Raw genomic sequence first — 11,615 nt, 5'->3', positions numbered from 1 at the left:
TAGCATCTATTGGGTAATAAATCTCCTCCTATTTTTGGAGATGCGACTACAAGAGTTCTGGCAAGATCTGCGAATAATGGGGTTTGTATTTCAGCTAACTATGGTAAACCTTTGATCATTAACGAAGGTGGTCTTTTAAATGTTAAACCAATTCCGGTGATTGGGAAGGGGAAGAATGTGATGATGCTGAAGAAATTTCGAAGAAGATGGTAGTTCAAAGTTATCAGAATTTCACGTCGGGAGTTGTCTCTGATTCCATATGGAACGGAGTAAATGATGGTGGTGTTATGAACAAATCTAATGGAGACAATTCTTTCAATACAAATACTGATGTTGGTGGGAAGGAAAAGTATGGAGATATGAATATGATTCGTCAGTGTGTATCTGGGGAGAGAGATCCTGCTGTTCCAGGTGCGGATGGAACTGGAGAAGCAACTATGAAAGAATCTTCAGGGAATGGTTTGTTGAATGTATGGCATAAGAAGACACACAGAAGAATTACTGATTTTGATTGGGATTTTAACAACTTTATGTCGGATGATGGGATGACACTCAAGCTCTGTGAGGAGAAGGTTTTGGAGAACACTAGAAGACTACATAATGCTTTGGTGGTTAAGGTGTTTGGAGAAAACACACTGCATTTCATTGTTAATGCAAGCAAATTTGTGGAGGTAAAGAGAGAGTTCAATTTCTTAACTTTGTGCAAAGAATCACCACACTTGAAGAGAAAAGCAATTCACAAGAGAAATTATAGTTTTAGCATGAGAACCTTTAAAAAAAAAAATCAATGTCAAAATCTGACAATCTTAGGCTCCGTATGTTAGCATACAACACTAAATTAGTAGAGGAAACGAAGCAACAATCTGTACCGTTGACTTAGTTTTATCTGAACCGTTCATTTATTTATTGTACTCTATATATACTATGGTGTATTAGCTGTTTAGGCATTGGAAAATATTCATTCTCTATTTTCGTTTCTGTTTCCTCTTTCCTGTGTCTCTCTGGTTTGGCGTGGCTATCAACATGGAATCAGAGCATAGCTAAGTTCGTTTTTTTTTCTTTCCGATTTCTTGGTCTTAGTTCGTTCATCCCGTCTCTTCTCTCTTTTTATTCATCATGGATGACTCTTCCACCTCACCTTCTACCATAGATGCTCTATTACCGTATACTTCCATACCCATTCCTCCTCAACTCAAGTTCTTGATGAATAACATCAAGACTCTTTTCTCTAAACCCGTGACATCTGATAACTACCCCTTATGGCGATCCCAAATCGAAAAGATTTTTGCAGCCAATTCTTTCAAAGGCTTTCTTGATGGCTCACTCAAGTGCCCGGTCCTAGTGACCGACACCTCCAATACCGATCGTGGGTCGCCATCTGAAGTTTGGTTACTTCTTGATCATAATATTGCTTCCGCTTTACTTTCCATCATTTCCACGTCGATTCTACCATATGTTCTGTCTCTCATACATTGTGTGGATATTTGGTCTACATTAGCTCACCGACTTCAAGCTTCTACAAGATCGCGTATAATTCAATTAAAGAATGAACTCTATCACCTTTCCAAGGTGACCAATCCATGACACAATACTTGCTTACCGTAAAATCTAAGGTAGAAGCAATAGCAGCGGGTGGAAGCTCCATTGTTCCCGAAGAGGTCATTATGCACACATTGAACGGACTCCCAACCAAGTATTAGGCCTTGTAGACAATGATTTGCACAAATTTGCAACAACAAGCCTAGGCGAACAAATAAATACAACATATTCGTTTAAGTCCCAAGCTTCAAGTGAATTACTCTACAATGATCACCCTTCAAAAAGAAATTCCAACAAGTATACCAAACATAGCCACAATAAAGCAGAGATCCCTTCCAATTTATCCAGTGCTCACTATACTTGTACACATACCAAGCCTCACAACCAAATGTATTATTTTTATCTGGGCTTCGCTTGGATAAATTTTTTAATTTTTTTAAAATAATTTTTTAATATAAAAAATTCTAATTTAAAAAATTTTTATACTAAAAAACTGTTTTAAAAAATAGTAAGAAAACTATCCCAAACAAACAGCTGCAAAGGGAACACCACAAAAAATAAATATTATAGCATTTCTGTACGCAGACAGATTCATAGATTTACCTCAGTAAAGTTTAAACATCAAAAACTGGAAAAAATAGCTATGCAAAAAGAGTTCCAGTCATGACAGTTACTGCTTCACCACTAATGAGAACTCGCTGGTTCTGCTCATCCAGTTGAAGTTTCAGTATCCCACCACGTGGAGAAGCCTATATCAGTACATTAAATGTATTATTTATATTTTAACCTATTTTGATATGGAAGAATGATGCAAAGCATGCTAATAAAAGTACCTGATAAGCCATAAGATTTTGCTTTCCCAGTTTCTTGCTCCAATAGGGAGCTAATAGACAATGTGCACTCCCAGTGACGGGGTCCTACAATTAGAGCATGTGAAGAGAAAGATGCGAAGAGAATTAGTGCTCCTCATTTGGCTTCTTAAAGTTAGAAAATAAGGGCTGAAAATTAAAAATTTCATTAGATTTCAGTATTTAATTGGATGTAGATGAATAATGATAAAGATTTTAAAGTCATAACCACCTTTAAAATCATTCAAAAGTGAGAATCCAACTTCATACCTAAAATAAGTGATGACAAAATTTTAATTGTTAAAACATGTCTTTATCTACAAGAAACCAAAAGAGCCGTTATGTGAATCAGGAACTGTCAAGTCTGTGTTTCAGTTATCAAGTAAACCTGAAAAGCAACTAATAACATGCCTAAGTTATAGATTTTTACTTGAGGCCAACAGTGAGAAACAATTGATGCACAACAATAACAACAACAATATCAAGCCTTTATTCCACTATGTGGGGTCAACTACATGAATCCTTTCTCTTTATTGTGTCCTGTCAAGAGTCGAATTTTCACTTAAATCTAATAAAGAAATGTCATTTCTAATTTTTTTTTTCTAACCAAGTCTTTTTAGGTCTACGTCTACCTTTCTTAACATAAGCCTAAACAACAAATTGTGAATTAATAATAAAAAATGTTGAAATTTATCTAGGATTTAGTAAGTGAGCCAAGCAATATAAAGGGGTATTACTTTTGCTCCACATATATTCTAGAATAGCATAAATAACATCCCAGTAGTTTGAGTTTTCATGAAGTGCATTCCTCTCATGTCTATATATAATTTAGATTTAGCATGAATCACCAACCTCAAAAGTTTTAAATCGTCGTTTAGATTCAGCATGAAGTTTATAATTATTATTGTTCTGTTCAATTAGGCATGTCATTCTCTTATGTAATTCATACAGATGTGATGCAAATGCGACATGTTTTATGCGAATTCATGTGTCCAAAATTCAAGACTCAACAAGATAAATAAAATTGGAGTAATGTGATGCAAGAGGTTTGGTGTGCATGAATTGGCATGAATTGTGGGCTCACTCAAAGTTTAAAATAGAGGCAAAAAAAATTTTTTTGGAAGAAAATATAATACAAAAAACACACACAAACATACTGACTCACAAGCACACATAAATAGGAATAAAGATAGATCAATCATAAAATGAGAGGACAAAAAATTTTCAAATTTAAGGGAACTGGTGTAGGAGGAGCAATAAAGACATCCTTAGCTAAAAGGGCACCTCCATAGGGAGCTTCAGCTAGGGTCATAGAAAGTCTCCTAGGGGACAGGGTAATCTTGCAAATTTATCCAACTAGGGGAGAGATGGTCCTTAACAGAGAATGACAAGAATATAGATGGCATAATGGAGGCATCAGGAACATGATAAGACGATAGGTCCTAACTCACAACAATAATGGAATAGCCCAAAGAGTCACCAGCAGGTATTGGACTCAAAAGATGGGGTAGAGTGTCCATAATAGATGTGAGCACAATAGTTAGAGAGATGACATAACAGTATGGATTAATACTCTCTCTAACATTAAAGTCGGTATGAGGAATGGTAAGATAAGTCCAATCAAGAAAGACACTCTTTCAAATATACATCTAAAGGAGCAACTCCTAAAATAGATACCAATAAAACACGAGGCTCATTTTTCCAATTAGGCTCAGATTCATTCAGATTCAAATTACTGTCCTCCAATTCATATTAATAATCTCAATAGGTTCAGGTTTTGTTATAACCCTAAGATCAATGGATTCAGGGTCAACTAGATCGGGATCTGAATTGGGTAGTAAATTCAGTTGAATCATTTCCAACTCGAAATTATCGACATCACCATCAGAACTATTCAAAATTAACTCAGAATTATTTGGAGTAAACACAGTAGGAGATTTAAGTAAATCAGAATCTTCTGAATTTAATTTCAAAGCGCTCAAGGTCAGATCAGTTTCTTTCGAGATCAACTTAATATCATCCAAGCAGACCTTATCTAAAGGGATATCCTTGATGAGATTAGGATCAATATGGGCTAAGGTATCAACGTTTAAAGGTTCTAAATATCATAACTCAAGGTTTAAGTTATGCAGGGAGTCTAATTCAATCTCTTCAATTTCATCCTCAAAGAAATCCTCGTTATCAGGGATATCATTAGTATCTATAAAATGGATGCATTCAATTTTAGGTTCAGGAGAGTTTTTCTTTGCAATGAATTTTTGGTTAAAATTATACTTGTAGGGTCAAGGACTGAGAAAGCCAAAGGTTGGGTAGCCTCAGAATCTACCTTACACTGAAAGGCGGTAAAGTCATCTGCGAGGGGAGGTAAATCGGGATCCACCACGCAGATAGGACGCGTGTTCAAACAAGGTTGACTGGGGTGGCTAGGAGTCGGCCCAAGGCGAGGTGAGGACCTATAGGGTGGGGCAGTAACCCTGATATTACTAAGGGATGGGTGGTCTCGACCACAGTAATGTCCACGATTTGACCCAACAAAAGAGATAGGGTGATGTTCCAGATGAAGGACACTAGGTGTTGGGGTCATTCCCTGATTAGATACGTGAGTGGGAGTGGTATGTCGGATAGGTTTAGAGGTAACCACAGTTGTAGGGAAATGAGTAATTATCGTGTGGTGAGGACTAGGAGTCATGATATCAGATTGGAATGTAAAAGGTGAGTAGGATTGACTTTCACGTGTAGGGTTCTTGAGACTGCAGTGCCCAAAAGTTTGATGAACAGGGGTGACCTAATCTTAAAATCGGGTGGTTGGTCACAAATAGATGAGAGATTTTTTTATTTAAGTTCTCGCCTCATGTCTTTCCAATCAGAAGAAGGGTATTCACCAAGAAACTCTTTATGATCTTCCATTCTTATCCAAAATTGACGAGCGCTACAGTTCAGTCGAGACTTATCAATGCTAACCTAGTAGGACTTAGAAATATCACATGATTCAAAATAGTCCTCTAATTATCTAAACCATTCACTAAAGTAGTAAGTGTTCCGATGAACCATTAAAGGTGGGTAGAAGATAATGAGATTCTAAGTGAGGTTGTTGTGGCTTAGGCTTAGGTCTAGATTGATAAGCAGAGTGGGGCATCTTTCGGCTAACATGATTGATCGAATGGGGCACATTCCTAGAGTGGGAAGAGTCCACATGCTTCTCCTTCATGGTTTTAGTTATAGAGCCCACTAGACTAACGAGGTCATCTAACTTCATTTGAAGTCCTATCGGGTCATGGAAAGTGCTAAGTGAACCTAATGAAGAATAGGTGTAAGGGACAACACTTAGACACAAAGAAACTAGCATAACATTCACTAGATGAGTGCAGGAATGATGTGGACAACAAGCATAACAGTAATTTAAAAAGTTAAATGATAATATGCATGCAACAATATATAGGAATGTTTAGGTAAGCTCCTAGGATGACTTCTAGCACATGTAACGCATGTTAGCCATATTCTGATACCAAGATGATGTAGAACATACATGCAAGGATGATTTGATTAAAGAATTTGCACGCTTAGTATTTAGAGAGTCACAATAATTATATCTTTATATAGATTTTAAACGACAAAATAAAACACAAAGAACGGTAAGACAAGCTTAGGCTAAATCACATGCATAAGAGTTAAGATCGTAAAACAGCCAATTAATCTAAGGGCAATTTTTTAAACTAAGTATCATTTAAATTATAATTAAGCATTTAACCAATGAAAAAAAAAATTTAAAACTCGCCAAAGTCGCTCGTTTAACGGGCGACTTACCTATTTAAGATAAGTCGCCCGTTAAACGGGCGACTTACCTCTTTTCTTTTAAACCCCGCGGAGACCCCTTTCTACCCTAAAAACTATGTTTCGGCGTTGAAGTGCTTCGGCGATATTCGGCGAACCTTGGCTTATCCGCGAGGTAAGGGTGTTTTAACATTTTTTTTGTATGTTTTTTGTGTTAAATTTCTTTCCTTTAAGAGTTTTGTTCATAATATGAACAAAAATATCTATGCTTCGGCAATTGCGCCTCTGAGGCGCGCCTCAGTCCAAGTGAGGCGTACGCCTCTGTCAGGAGAGGAATTGCGTAAGCCTTGAGGCGGTTTTGGGTCAAATTGCGCAGAGGCGCGCCTCTTATTGCGCAATTTTAAACAGAGTCGTGGGCCAGTAAAAATTTTCCCGATTAAAATAGAAATTTAAATCTATTTAGTTATCCTTTTGTGAAAAAAAAAAGATATATATTTAAATATATTTAGTTAAATGCTTATGTGAGATTTTGATTATTTCAGTGTAGTAAGATTGTGTTGTGTAATTGTAGGTAATCATAAACGATACTTAGTAGTGCAACAATGTCTGGACGGGGAGCATCCTTTGTTCTTATGTATGGTGGGCACTTGTCTTTAGATGAAAAATATTCACCAACATATGTTGGGGGTAGTTACCGGCCGTTGCAAGTGTCTACAAATACGAACTTAGAGCAACTGAAGATTAGGATTCTGAAATCCCTAAAATATGATACGTCGAAGTACTCAGTAAACTTAATTTGTCGTCTACCCATAAGGAATGAGTTCATAGCTTCGGTTGTGGAGGATGATGAGGTGTGGCAGATGGTGTTATCGCATGCAGTTGGACAAATACTTATACTTTATGTAGATGTCAAAGAAATTACTATATGTAATATAGCTGTTGATCAACTAACATCTCACATGCACGAGATATATACTTTCGACGGGGTGACAGAATGCAGTCCGACCAATCCAAGTTTCGTGCAACAATATGCTGAGTAAGTTTTTCATTTATGTATTTTTTAATGCATTTTAAAAAATATTATCGGTTGAGAAAGTTTTCATTGTTCACAAAATTTCGGTTATATGACATAGACAATGTAATTCACAATTTATAAGTTACTTCATATTGCACAGTATCAGAAGGCATATGGATCTCAAGCCGCGAGACATTATCGGTCAAATTGAAGCAAAGTTCAACATAAAAGTTTCATATATGAAAGCTTGGGATGCTAGAAGAAAAGCTGTGAAAATAGTATTTGGTAGCTGGGAGGAGTCGTACCGAACCATTAATTTGTTCATGGACGCTGTTGTGTTTTCAATGCACGAAACCGTTTATAAGTTACAAACGTCTGAGAATCATAGATTTGAGATATTATTTTTCTCCTTTGGGCCTTCGATAAAAGGTTGGAGCTACTGTCGCCCTGTACTTTGCCTTGACGACACATTCCTGTTAGGCAAATATCGAGGCACTTTACTAACCGCTGTGGGAATTGATGCTAACAATGGATTGTACCCCCTAGCCTTCGCAATTGTAGAATCAGAATGTTGATTCATGGGTGTGGTTTTTGAGCCAATTGCATATATTACTTCCAATTGTTAGCACCCGACCTGATTTATGTATTATTTTTGATAGGCATGCTGGTTTGGTGCGAGGTTGTCATGAAAGTTTTCCACATGCTGCACATCGTCACTGTCTTCCTCACCTGTGTGAAAATTTTAAAAAAGCAATACGTCGAATGGGTGTTGGTGACGTTGAGTTTCTATGCCAGAAGATGTAAATGGCCGGGAACACTGATGACCCAATGGTATTTGATAGGTGCATGAAAAGATGTGATAAAAGTAAAGGCTGATATTCACCAGTGGTTGGTAGAGCGTGATGTTACATCGTGGGCTCTTACCTATGATGGTGGATTTCGTTATGGAGTTATGACAACAAATGCATCAGAGTCATTTAATGGAGTTCTTAAAAGAGCTAGGAGTTTACCTATTCAAGCATTGATTACAGCAATATATTATAATGTTGTGGCATTGCACTTGAGAAGAATCGAGATGCTAGAGGGTTCCGAAATTGATTCAATCAAACCCTTTGCACCAAGAGTACAAGCAACACTACGAAAGATCGAGCAAGAAGCCCGTAGGTTACCACAACCCATTCGAATAAATATGCGTGAGTTTCAAGTGGTTGACATGTCATCACGGTCTTTCAGGGTTGATTTAGTTGACAATAAAAATTGCATTTGTACTTGTGGGAAGACTATTATATATCATATCATGTGCCCACACGTAGTTAGTTGCATATCAGTGCTAAGGCAAAGTCACTACAATTATGTCTCACAATACTACAGCTTGGACAATTACAAGATGACTTATACTGATCAATTTCATAATATTCCAGACCGAACTATTTGGGCACAACATGATCCAGTATGTGGCATACATCCACTCCTACCCCCCAAATTTTAGAAGACGTTCTGGGAGACCAAGAACAAATCGTTTTAGAAACATAATGGACGAGGGAATTGGTCAAAGTAATAGAAAATGTGGTGCATGTGGCATAGTAGGACATAACAAAGCAACTTGTCATATTAGGTATGTTTTAAGCTTTAAAATTTTCATATCAAGAATGCTTTTCATAAATGTGCTTTTCATTATTTGTAGAATGTTTTTTCATAATATGTAGAACCAAAATTAATTTGTTTTTTATATTAAGAATACTTTTCATAAGTTGTTTATTTCTCATATAAAAAATGCTATGTTTTGCTAATGTCATAAAAATTTTATATTATTTATACTTGCCTAGCATTTCTTTTCCTACCAGATTTCATGGCGGCTGCAGAAGATAGAAGACGCGGGCGCCGCAGGTGCCCTTCTAGTGTGGAGGCATCCACACAGTCATCTGTACATACCATCCAACCTAGCATTTCTTCACTTGCAGGCAGCCACCGAGCAGCCCATTCTGAGCAGGTAAATTTATATAGATTAGTTATTTCTTTATTGTTCAAATAAATAATCTCAAATATGTCAACAATACTATTCTTTGTAGGGTACTATAATGGAGGCTGCTTCACACTTATTGATGGTGCATGAGTGGCCCATCAACTGTCCTAGGTTCATGGAGGCTATGATTTTTGTGGGATTGGATAGTGTGAGTCAGATGAGGTACAGGAGGATGGATTATTACTTACTTACAGCTATGGTTGAGAGGTGATCGCCGCAGACGAATACTTTTCATCTCCCGGTTGGTGAAATGAGTATTACGTTGCAGGATGTCTCGATGATACTGGGAATACAGATTGATGGACCTGCTTTTGTTGGACATCCAGTTGTTAGTTCAGGCAAACGATGGTTGAGTTGGCCAGATTGTTGTGATGATTTACTTGGGCAGCATCCGGACCCATATGTTTTGTATCATGACCCATTCAATCCACGGATTATAGCAAAGTCTAGGATGGGCCAGGCGCATGTGCAAACATGTGTTCCACTGAGATGGTTGAAGTGAATTTTCTAGAGGGACTCCTATATTGATCTTTCTGAGATGGATTTTTGGAGGCATGTACGAGCTTATATTTTGTTTCTGCTTAGATGTCACCTACTCCCAGATACTTCAGGCTCTGAAATTCATTTACAGTACTTGTCATTGATGGAGGATATAACAATATTCAGGACTTACTCACTTGGAGGTGCAGTACTTGCTCATTTATACAGGGAGTTATCAGAAGCAACGAGACCAAAATGAGCAAACATAGCAGGGTGCATTCACTTATTGCAGATATGGGCATGGGAGCATCTGCATGTTGGAAGACCTCAGCTTCATGTCCCATTTCCTGTTCAACTCGACGGTCTGAGCGTTGGAATAAGGTAATTTGTTTTATTTATATTATGTTATTTTAATACTATTTCTAAAATATTAATACATGTCAAATAGATGGAATGAGGAACGGCTACGGGAGGTATCTGTAGGGAATGTTATGACATACAGGGATGAGCTTGACGGCTTACTAGAGAGTCAGGTTAGTAAATGAAAATTATATTGCCACATTTTATTCATATTAGTTCAATATTATGAAGATTAAATTGTTATATGTATAATGGTACATGTAATATGGGAACCATACACTGTTGAGATTCGTGCACATGTTCCAGAGATATGCACTTCAGGTCAGGACACTTGGCTGTCCAGAGTTCCTTTGATCAGTTGGAAAAGGGTTGAGTGGCATCTCCCTGATCGAGTACTACGGCAGTTTGGATATTGCCAATCCACCGATATCATGCCAATGGATCCTAGTTTTGTTAGAGTTGATGGGCGTGGTAAGTCAGATACAGATTGGGCATTATATCACCAGGCCAGTATTGCATTGTGGGAGAGCAGAAGAGCATACATTGTTACAGCGGAGATTCCTGGGTTGGATTATGATTATAAAGTGAAGCAGTACTTAGCATGATTTCATTCTTGGGCTACACTATACATGCTAAAGGCCCTAGTGGATCCTCCCAGTACATACTATCCAAGATCACCAGCTGAACGTCATATGGTAAGTTTAAGTTATGTAAGAAGAATTAAATATAATTATAAGATAAATTTCAGCTTAATTACTTATCTTTGCAACGAGATTTCTTTGTGAGCATGGAGAGGAGATTGCAACCATATTTTGGAGGTACGGAGGCGACACCTTTGCAGATGGATGTGAATATTGTTGGAGATATGTGCCAAAGATTGCAACAGCAGATATACATTGACGATGCTCATTATTTTGAGGAGGCAGATGCTCAGCATAGATTGTTTAGTCCACCCGATCCGACTACATATCCATATGATGCTGGCCCATCGTCCTATCTCGATCTTGGTCCCTCTCAAAGCCACTTCACACCAGAGTTTGGCATCGCCTTCACACCTCAGTTCGTACCTTCTTCCTTGGGAGATCCCCCAGTTACTCAGCAAGATGTTAGTGATTAGGCGCAGCGCCATCAACGTACTAGGCCACTATGAGCACCTCACCATTTTACTCCGTGCACTGATGCGATTCCACGTCGACATAAAAGGAGGCATTAGTTTTTTGTATCATATATCTTTTAGTTGCTTTAGTTCCATTTTGTTGTTTATGTAACTTATTATGCTACTATGAAACTATTATTTATTATCGTAAATTTCATTATGCTCTGGGAATTAGTTCTAGATGATGTTTGATCTAAAAAGAATAATATTATTGAATGATCCAATAATGTAAGAGATAATTGGAATTAAGGTAATTATATAATAATAAAATCTATAATTCATAAACTATAAGCTATGAGAACCAAATATCAAAGGAGTAAATTGATTTTACGTTATGAAAATCCACTATAAACATAAATAATCTAGCAAAGTAATTAATAAGAAATTATACAAAGAGGATAAAAAAAGTTCATATGATTTTTT

The 11,615-nt window shown here is 37.2% G+C and overlaps 1 long non-coding RNA gene across 1 annotated transcript; it reads right to left on the bottom strand.

Moving 5' to 3' along the window:
- Positions 1–1,819: 1,819 nt before the first annotated feature.
- On the bottom strand, positions 1,820–2,734 carry LOC110103025. The gene is made up of 2 exons (XR_003701367.1): positions 2,373–2,734; positions 1,820–2,288 (listed from the first exon to the last, which is right to left on the bottom strand). It is a non-coding gene; the product is annotated as an uncharacterized LOC110103025 (long non-coding RNA).
- Between the last annotated feature and the right edge of the window lie 8,881 nt (positions 2,735–11,615).

This window comes from Dendrobium catenatum, unplaced genomic scaffold (assembly GCF_001605985.2).
Source record: "Dendrobium catenatum unplaced genomic scaffold, ASM160598v2 fragScaff_scaffold_756, whole genome shotgun sequence".
Lineage (NCBI taxonomy): Eukaryota > Viridiplantae > Streptophyta > Magnoliopsida > Asparagales > Orchidaceae > Dendrobium > Dendrobium catenatum.
This window is presented reverse-complemented; position numbering and strand designations above follow the sequence as displayed.